We start from the raw sequence: 10,397 nt of genomic DNA on the forward strand, positions 1-10,397 counted from the left end.
ATATTATAAGACGAAGGAATACGCAAAATATGGTAAATTACTGACTTCCGTATCCCGAAAGTGAGCAAATATTCTTACGGAAAACATTTTAGCAGGTCTATAGTTTTCCCAGTTTACGTTTTCAGCAAAATGAACACCTAAGAACGTACAACTTTCTACTCTTTTTTCCTTTCCTTTTCATGTATTAGGTTTAATAGGAAGCTGGATACTTCTGACAGTAGAACAGTGGATGCAGAGTGTTTCTTCAAAGTTTAAAGGTAGCCAATTTGTGCAAACCTGATTAGTAACTTTCACGAAAACATTTCCTATATGCTCTGTTGGTGCTTCTTTCCTCGATTTCACAACAACCATCTGCAAACAAGACTACTTCTGTCACCCTATTCGAATAAAATAATCGTTTCCTGTTTTCATAAATCTTCTGCTTGGAGGGTTGTAATGCAAAATTTCTTTCAGATTTGTATGTGACTTTCACAGAATACGTTTTTTCAACCTTGTTCTCTACTGTTTCCACTGTTATTGCTGGCGCATTTGGTACTCCCCTCAAACTGTTCGTTGTGATTTTATCTACTCCATTGCAACATTTTACCAATGTGAGGAACTTAATTTCCGATGTTTTCATATTTGCGGCACAGCGTTATATCTTACATAAAACTCAACTAAAACGAAACTCCTTCCGAACAGGCCATGAAGGCCCAACGGTACCGACCAACCGCCGTGTCATCCTCAGCCCACAGGCGTCACTGAATGCGGATATGGAGGGGCATGTGGTCAGCACACCGCTCTCCCGGCCGTATGCCAGTTTCCGAGACCGGAGCCGCCACTCCTCAATCAAGTAGCTCCTCAGTTTGCCTCACAAGGGCTGAGTCCACCCCGCTTGCCAACAGCGCTCGGCAGACCGGATGGTCACCCATCCAAGTGCTAACCCAGCCCGACAGTGCCTAACTTCGGTGATCTCACGTGAACCGGTGTTATCACTGCGGCAAGGCAGTTGGCCGTTTTATCTTACATAACAGTGTAGGAAGTGCTGTCACCGGCGGAGGGGTGGGTTCATTCCTCGTACCTCTAACAGTTCATTCCACCTACCTCGTTGAGCTTGTTTATATCTGTCCTCCAGGCTCTGCGTTGGTAGATATTGGCTCAGCCAACAAAACCAGTGTTGACGAAAATTCGACTAAATACATACCAAGCAAAGGCCGCATAACTCAGGCTTGGAAGCAGCATCTGCAAGTTCGCAAAAATATTAGGTATGAGGGATTTTAAATAACTTACACGAAAAGATTTAAAATTCAGTTAATTATTATGCTTTAGTGCCTACAAAAGAAGTGTTAAATGGCTATCAGGTACGTATTTACTGCAGAAATTATTATTGGTCAAGTTTTACTACAAATTTTCGGTATAGTCACTGACCGACAGCTATTCACCAGTTACTACATCAATTCACTCAGTGGTATTACTAAAAAGAAGTGCTCGCTTAAATGTTCCGAGATGTTGACGAAACACACCACAAGGAGTTTGACATATGACAAGAAAGTTCACAAGCAAATAACTTCCAAACTAAATTACTAAAATTTGCAGTTATTCACTAAAATGTTCAAAACTGTTGTCGCTTCACATTTACGGTAGAAGAACCGACAGAACGTAATATTTTCTTCATCTTAACAAAAATTTGTGTGGTGTGGCTCAACACTGATCTGCCAGTAAGATAGTTCCCGAGCGACTCCTAGAGACACAGAAATGCAGCACAAAACTCTACGCAAAGGGCGGGAAATGCTTCATTTCTGTTGGTTGATGATTTAGGAAGCCAATCGGAACAGCTTCAGCGCTCAAATACTCGCAGTAATTCTTAAGTCATCCAATAGAATCACGGCAATTTATTAAAGAAATTCTGAATTTACTAATCAAAATTTAATTTAAATAAATAAAGTGCGAATGATCTCCAGAAATGAATCGTTAACTGATTTAACACCTAACATTTCTTCCGATTGCTTTTATGCATTTGTTATATACGCCACAAGATTCATGATTGCGCAAGAACTTTCCAGTACATACATCTTACATAGTTTTTAATAAAATAAAACGTCCACACTTTACGTATGTCCTCTATACACTCCCTCACTCTCTCCAAAACACTGACACCGCACAATCTAATTGGATAACAATTTTTGAAGTGGTTACAGCAAATTATTGTAACGAAAGCGGAGAAAATTCTAGAATAACAATTCTGTGAAATGAATCTTTTTACTTATAGATTCACCTAAGACTGAAACCGAATATTTTAAGCCTTAGCTCCCACTAATGGTGGTATTTGAATGAAAACTACAGTTTCCCAAGGGCGTTGTTATTTTTGTTTTAGAATTAAACTTTTATTGTAACTGGAATTTACAGGGCGGCGCAAAATATGTGTTAGAAAACGTTTGTCTACTGTGGGTTAATCGTATGCTATTCAATGCACATTTCAGAATGGAAGCACTAATACTGGAACAGCGATACTGTGAACCCACACAGTTAAACTGCTGCTCCACTTCATCCACAAAAAGTCACTGTTTGGTACACAATCAGTGCACAATGAATTATTGGGCCCGTTTCTATTGAGAAACCTGTCACAGAAGACAAATGTAGACAACTCTTGGAACACGAATTTGTACGTGCTGCACGATGCAGTCAAATGCTCAGAAACTCCTGGTTCCTACAGGCTGGAGAACATTCGCACCATATTACAAACAACTTACATTTTCTTCAGGCGACATTCAGACATCAGATCGTCACGCTGGACACTTAGCGTCCATTGGACACGGTGTGGAATGGCGCCCTTATAATCACGAACTCAACCAGTAGGATTGTTTCTTATGGGGTTATCTGAAGGACGGAGTCTTCAAAGATGTTCCTGCAGCATACCATGACCGTCTTACTGCAATTTCCAGAGAGGTTCTTTCAGCCGAAAATAATGTTCTTCAGAAAGTCATCACGGAATTCAGTTCAAGGCCCTACACACTCGTTGGTGCAGGAGGAAACCTCTCTCAAAACCACCTGTTTTAAATTACAGGTTGTCTAGTATAGCATAAATATGACAACAAGAATATATCACCACTTATTACGTCACAGAAGATAGAAACTTTCTAACATCTATTTTGCGCCACTCTGTAGCTGCAGTTGCTTTTGCATTGCGATTTGCAATGCTAGTCACATCACAAACTGTATATCCTTAATACAGGGTGTTTCAAAATGAACGTACCGGTTTTAAGGCGTTGTAGTATTTATTACGTTCAACTTACAATTGTAAATAATACGCCAAATGAAGGGGCAACTCAAACAGTTTTGTTTGTATACCTGGGCGCAATGGGAAGAGTATGGAATGACAAAGAGCGACTGGAAAAGGTATTGAACAAGTGCGAGTCTTTCACGCTTAGCCCCAAGAAATACCCCCGCGGAAAGTTTATGGGCCTTTCTTTTTCGGTGACTCAACTGTAATTGATGTTTCATATCTTGATGTGCTACAGCTATGGCCCGTGCCTCAATGGAAAGAAGCTCAACAACACATCTTTATTTGGGAGCAACATGGTGCGCCGCCTTATTGACATAACTCAGTACGCGACTGGTTAAACGACGTTGTATCCGACCGGTGGAGTGGGCTCAAGGAGCCGGTTGACACAGCATTTTATGCGTGACCTCCACCTCCACACACGATCATGTGTATGTGCCTCAAATACCAGCTGATCTATCCGACTGTAGAAACAGTGTTATTGCAACAGTTACTCCTGACACACTGATCGCCTATCGACTCGATGTGTGATTGGTATTCACCCTGAATGATTGTAAGAAAAACTGTATGTGTTTCTGTTTCATTTGGTATGTTATTTATAATTGTAAGGTGAATGTAAGATGTGCTACAAAGCCTTAAAACCCGTATATCAATTTTGAAACACCCTGTACTTTTCGTCATTTCTTAACTATAAAATCTAATTCTGAAGTCCCATGCAGAACTCCGATTAGGAGGATAAAAATTGTCGAAAATATGAGCCTCATGTAAGACAGATGGTCGGAAAATAAGTTGGTTCTATTAATGGATCTTGGTTATACTGTATTGCAGCTGTCGTTCCATGTGCTGCTGTCGTTCCCATCAGGATGGGAACTTATGTTGTTTCTACTTAGTTGTGAGTTGACTACGGGCGCTGATTCGTGGCTGCATTAAACTAAACACGGTTGAAATTTGCATCTCATTAGAGATATCAGAAACGATTCATTTCTTTAATGCGGAAAAATGGCAGCGGCTGACTTTGGCCAGCAAATTTCTTAAGGTTTTGGGAAAGTGGTAACCCTTGAAGCATTCGTCTCTAAGTGAGTGGTAATGCTTAATTCATGACGTGGGAATTCTCATGATGAATAACTGAGCTGGCGTGCGTCAAAAGCTACGGTTTATAGAACGGTCGATTTTTTTTTCCTAAAACTTCACAAGCAGTTGTAAGTGAAATGAAAGAAATTAACATTGAAATTAGAAGAATGTGCACTCGATGGGCACCAGTAATTCTGAGAGCAGAACAGGAAATGAAACACTTGTATGCTGCACTAGACTTCCTGGTCAAATGCAATGCTGAAGGTGATCAGTACGTATATTTGCACTAGGCACGAGATATTGGGTGGCGCTCAGCTCCTGGGATCAAAGATCAATCCACGTGTTGATTGGTGTAGTAATTAGAATTTGAGGCTTATTATACTTCGTAACATACAAATTCCCAAGTCGTGTTGCGAATAAATCTTATGTCCTAGACTACCACGACCAACAGAAATGTGACTTGTGACATTCTACAATAACTGTGTCCCCCTAAATAACGCGCCATGCTTATTAATTTACGATAGTCCACAACCGCATACCTTTGTTGCAGCACAGCCATCAATCACGGCTTTTGGCGGAGGAATAAATTCCTCATCCTTTCTACAGACGAGACTTGTCAGCCAGTTTTTCACCTCCTCCTGCACTTTTGTTTCTTGGCGAACAGTGGTTCCGCGACTAAAACCAAAATGAAAGAAACTGTCACTAGCATCGCAGACGTAATTTTTTCTTCGACTAGGTTATACAGAACTATTCTGACACAGTGTGAAGCTTTCCAGCGATGGAAGTAACGTCGCAGGTAGACAACAGAAAATACTGGATGGGGACAGTTAAAGTGCAGCTACTCACCTACATCTACATCCATACTCCGCAAGCCACCTGACGGTGTGTGGCGGAGGGTACTTTGAGTACCTCTATCGGTTCTCCCTTCTATTCCAGTCTCGTATTGTTCGTGGAAAGAAGGATTGTCGGTATTCCTCTGTGTGGGCTCAAATCTCATTTTATCCTCATGGTCTCTTCGCGAGATATACGTAGGAGGGAGCAATATACTGCTTGAAGCCTCGGTGAAGGTATGTTCTCGAATCTTCAACAAAAGCCCGTACCGAGCTACTGAGCGTCTCTCCTGCAGAGTCTTTCATTGGAGTTTATCTATCATCTCCGTAACGCTTTCGCGATTGCTAAATGATCCTGTAACGAAGCGCGCTGCTCTCCGTTGGATCTTCTCTATCTCTTCTATCAACCCTATCCGGTACGGACCCCACACTGCTGAGCAGTATTCAAGCAGTGGGCGAACAAGCGTACTGTAACCTACTTCCTTTGTTTTCGGATTGCATTTCCTTAGCATTCTTCCAATGAATCTCAGTCTGGCATCTGCTTTACCAACGATCAACTTTATATGATTATTCCATTTTAAATCACTCCTAATGCGTACTCCCAGATAATTTATGGAATTAACTGCTTCCAGTTGCTGACCTGCTATATTGTAGCTAAATGATAAGGGATCTTTCTTTCTATGTATTCGCAGCACATTTCACTTGTCTACATTGAGATTCAGTTGCCATTCCCTGCAACATGCGTCAATTCGCTGCAGATCCTCTTGCATTTCAGTACAATTTTCCATTTTTACAACCTCTCGATATACCACAGCATCATCCGCAAGAAGCCTCAGTGAACTTCCGATGTCATCCACAAGGTCATTTATGTATCATGTGAATAGCAACGGTCCTACGACACTCCCCTGCGGCACACCTGAAATCACATGATGACATTCTGCGTTCTGTTATCTAGGAACTCTTCAATCCAATCACACAATTGGTCTGATAGTCCATATGCTCTTACTTTGTTCATTAAACGACTGTGGGGAACTGTATCGATGCTCTTACTTTGTTCATTAAACGACTGTGGGGAACTGTATCGAACGCTTTGCGGAAGTCAAGAGACACGGCATCTACCTGGGAACCCGTGACTATGGCCCTCTGAGTCTCGTGGACGAATAGCGCGAGCTGGGTTTCACACGATCGTCTTTTTCGAAACCCATGCTGATTCCTACAGAGTAGATTTCTAGTCTCCAGAAAAGTCATTATACTCGAACATAATACGTGTTCCAAAATTCTACAACTGATAGACGTTAGAGATATAGGTCTATAGTTCTGCACATCTGTTCGACGTCCCTTCTTGAAAACGGGGATGACCTGTGATCTTTTCCAATCCTTTGGAACGCTACGCTCTTCTAGAGACCTACGGTACACCGCTGCAAGAAGAGGGGCAAGTTCCTTCGCGTGCTCTGTGTGAAATCGAACTGGTATCCCAACAGGTCCAGCGGCCTTTCCTCTTTTGAGCGATTTTAATTGTTTCTCTATCCCTCTGTCGTCTATTTCGATATCTACCATTTTGTCATCTGTGCGACAATCTAGAGAAGGAACTACAGTGCAGTCTTCCTCTGTGAAACAGCTTTGGAAAAGCCAGTGTGGGTCGTTGTGGTCTTCAGTCATGAGACTGGTTTGATGCAGCTCTCCATGCTACTCTATCCTGTGCAAGCTTCTTCATCTCCCAGTACCTACTGCAACCTACATCCTTCTGAATCTGCTTAGTGTATTCATCTCTTGGTCTCCCTCTACGATTTTTACCCTCCACGCTGCCCTCCAATGCTAAATTTGTGATCCCTTGATGCCTCAGGACATGTCCTACCAACCGATCCCTTCTTCTAGTCAAGTTGGGCCACAAACTTCTCTTCTCCCCAATCCTATTCAATACCTCCTCATTAGTTACTTGACCTACCCACCTTATCTTCAGCATTCTTCTGTAGCACCACATTTCGAAAGCTTCTATTCTCTTCTTGTCCAAACTAGTTATCGTCCATGTTTCACTTCCATACATGGCTACAGTCCGCCCCTCGTGGTCTCGCGGTAGCGTTCTCGCTTCCCGAGCATGGGGTCCCGGGTTCGATTCCCGGCGGGGTCAGGAATTTTTCCTGCCTCGAGATGATTGGGTGTTATTGTGTCGTCTTCATCATCATCATTCATCCCCATTACGGTCGGAGGAAGGCAATGGCAAACCACCTCCACTAGGACCTTGCCTAGTAAGGCGGCGCGGTTCTCCCGCGTCGCTCCCCTACGCTCTGTAAAGAAGTATGGATCATCACATGGCTACACTCCATACAAATACTTTCAGAAACGACTTCCTGGCACTTAAATCTATACTCGATGTTAACAAATTTCTCTTCTTCAGAAACGCTTTCCTTGCCATTGCCAGTCTACATTTTATATCCTTTCTACTTCGACCATCATCAGTTATTTTACTCCCTAAACAGCAAAACTCCTTTACTACTTTAAGTGTCTCATTTCCTAATCTAATTCCCTCAGCATCCACCGACTTAATTCGACCACATTCCAGTATCCTTGTTTTGCCTTTGTTGATGTTCATCTTATATCCTCCTTTCAAGACACTGTTCATTCCGTTCAACTGCTCTTCCAAGTCCTTTGCTGTCTCTGATAGAATTACAATGTCATCGGCGAACCTCAAAGTTTTTACTTCTTCTCCATGAATTTTAATACCTACTCCGAATTTTTCTTTTGTTTCCTTTACTGCTTCCTCAATATACAGATTGAATAACATCGGGGAGAGGCTACAACCCTGTCTCACTCCTTTCCCAACCACTGCTTCCCTTTCATGCCCCTCGACTCTTATAACTGCCATCTGGTTTGTGTACAAATTGTAAATAGCCTTTCGCTCGCTGTATTTTACCCCTGCCACCTTCAGAATTTGAAAGGGAGTATTCCAGGTAACACTGTCAAAATCTTTCTCTAAGTCTACAAATGCTAGAAACGTAGGTTTGCCTTTTCTTAATCTTTCTTCTAAGATAAGTCGTAAGGTTAGTATTGCCTCACGTGTTTTCTACGGAATCCAAACTGATCTTCCCCGAGGTCCGCTTCTACCAGTTTTTCCAGTCGTCTGTAAAGAATTTGCGTTAGTATTTTGCAGCTGTGACTTATTAAACTGATCGTTCGGTAATTTTCACATCTGTCGACACCTGCTTTCTTTGGGATTGGAATTATTACATTCTTCTTGAAGTCTGAGGGTATTTCGCCTGTGTCATACATCTTGCTCACCAGATGGTAGAGTTTTGTCATGACTGGCTCTCCCAAGGCCATCAGTAGTTCTAATGGAATGTTGTCTACTCCCGGGGCCTTGTTCCGACTCAGGTCTTTCAGTGCTCTGTCAGACTCTTCACGCAGTATCTTATCTCCCATTTCGTCTTCATCTACATCCTCTTCCATTTCCATAATACTCTCCTCAAGTACATCGCCCTTGCATAAACCCCCTATATACTCCTTCCACCTTTCTGCCTTCCCTTCTTTGCTTAGAACTGGGTTGCCATCTGAGCTCTTGATATTCATACAAGTGGTTCTCTTCTCTCCAAAGGTCTCTTTAATTTTCCTGTAGGCAGTATCTATCTTACTCCTAGTGAGGCAAGCCTCTACATCCTTACATTTGTCCTCTAGCCATCCCTGCTTAGCCATTTTGCGCTTCCTGTCGATCTCATTTTTGAGACTTTTGTATTCCTTTTTGCCTGCTTCATTTACTGCATTTTTATATTTTCTCCTTTCATCAATTAAATTCAATATTTCTTCTGTTACCCAAGGATTTCTATTAGCCCTCGTCTTTTTATTTACTTGATCGTCTGCTGCCTTCACTACTTCATCCCTCAGAGCTATCCATTCTTCTTCTACTGTATTTCTTTCCCCCATTCCTGTCAATTGATCCCTTATGCTCTCCCTCAAACTCTCTACAACCTCTGGTTCTTTCAGTTTATCCAGATCCCATCTCCTTAAATTCCCACCTTTTTGCAGTTTCTTCAGTTTCAATCTGCAGTTCATAACCAACAGATTGTGGTCAGAATCCACATCTGCCCCTGGAAATGTCTTACAATTTAAACCTGGTTCCTAAATCTCTGTCTTGCCATTATATAATCTATCTGATACCTTTTAGTATCTCCAGGATTCTTCCAGGTATACAATCTTCTTTTACAGCGAAACTTGGTTGATATTCTAATGTGTTAATGCGGAACCGCTTTAGACTGAAAAAAATTAGTTCTAGTTTTGGCCACCAAGAGCAAATCTAGCGCTGTAAACCCTAAATACGTATAGAAATGTTTTCATATGTAATAGATTAAGAACAGGAAGTGGGCAGAAAGGTCAAACAAGTGAGAAAGGCATAGTATTGGTTTCATTATTAGTCACTACTTGCATAATTTGTTCAGTATGAGCACTGGAGACGTCGATGAAATGCTGCATCTGATTAACAGCTGCTCGGAGCAGATCCAGTGGAATGTGAGAAATTTGTTTCTGTATACTGGCCTTCAGATCGGGTGGAAACCGAACGTCTCCCTGGTAAACGTGTTCTTTTGGATATCCATAGAGCCAAAAGTCATGTGGATTCAGATCACGTGATCTTGCAGGCTATGCATCTGGAAAGCCTCTGGAGATAACACTTCCGTGGAAGGCTGCATTAACCAGATATTTCACTGGAAGAGCGACACGAGATGTTGCCCCATCCTGCATGAAAACAATGGTCTTCACACAGTTGCGCTCTTCCAAACCAGGAATCACATGCTGTACGGGGAGGTCTCGATAATGTTCAGACGTCACATACATCTGACGGGCCCTCTGGGTATATTCTCTTCAAAGAACGTACTGAGAAATAAGGTGCTTGTGAATTTACGCCGTACAATGACACAAGGCGAGTGCAATGGCTCTTCGTGCACAACAATCGCTTTAACACTAGCCAAAATTCGGCAGTTCTGTATATTCGCTCCACCCCGTAATATAAAATTGCCTCGTCACCTCATGGAATAATGCCCGACTACAAATTCAGAACGTGGCTGCGGATCATGAGGTTTCAGTTGCTTCATCGTCTGGGTCTTGTACTGGTACCAGTGTAAAATAGACCGCAAAACTTTATGTACTGTTGACCGTGGGATGGACAATTCTCGTGACACTGCATGAGCAATAGCACTGATCAGTTACAGCAACAGCAACCTCTCCAATAACTTCCACCGGCATAGGACGCC

General features: G+C 42.2%; 1 pseudogene; it reads right to left on the bottom strand.

The window, feature by feature from the left end:
• Positions 1–875: 875 nt before the first annotated feature.
• LOC124621158 lies at positions 876–993 on the bottom strand (annotated as a pseudogene).
• Positions 994–10,397: the final 9,404 nt, after the last annotated feature.

This window comes from Schistocerca americana, chromosome 6 (genome assembly GCF_021461395.2).
Source record: "Schistocerca americana isolate TAMUIC-IGC-003095 chromosome 6, iqSchAmer2.1, whole genome shotgun sequence".
In the NCBI taxonomy this organism is placed as follows: domain Eukaryota; kingdom Metazoa; phylum Arthropoda; class Insecta; order Orthoptera; family Acrididae; genus Schistocerca; species Schistocerca americana.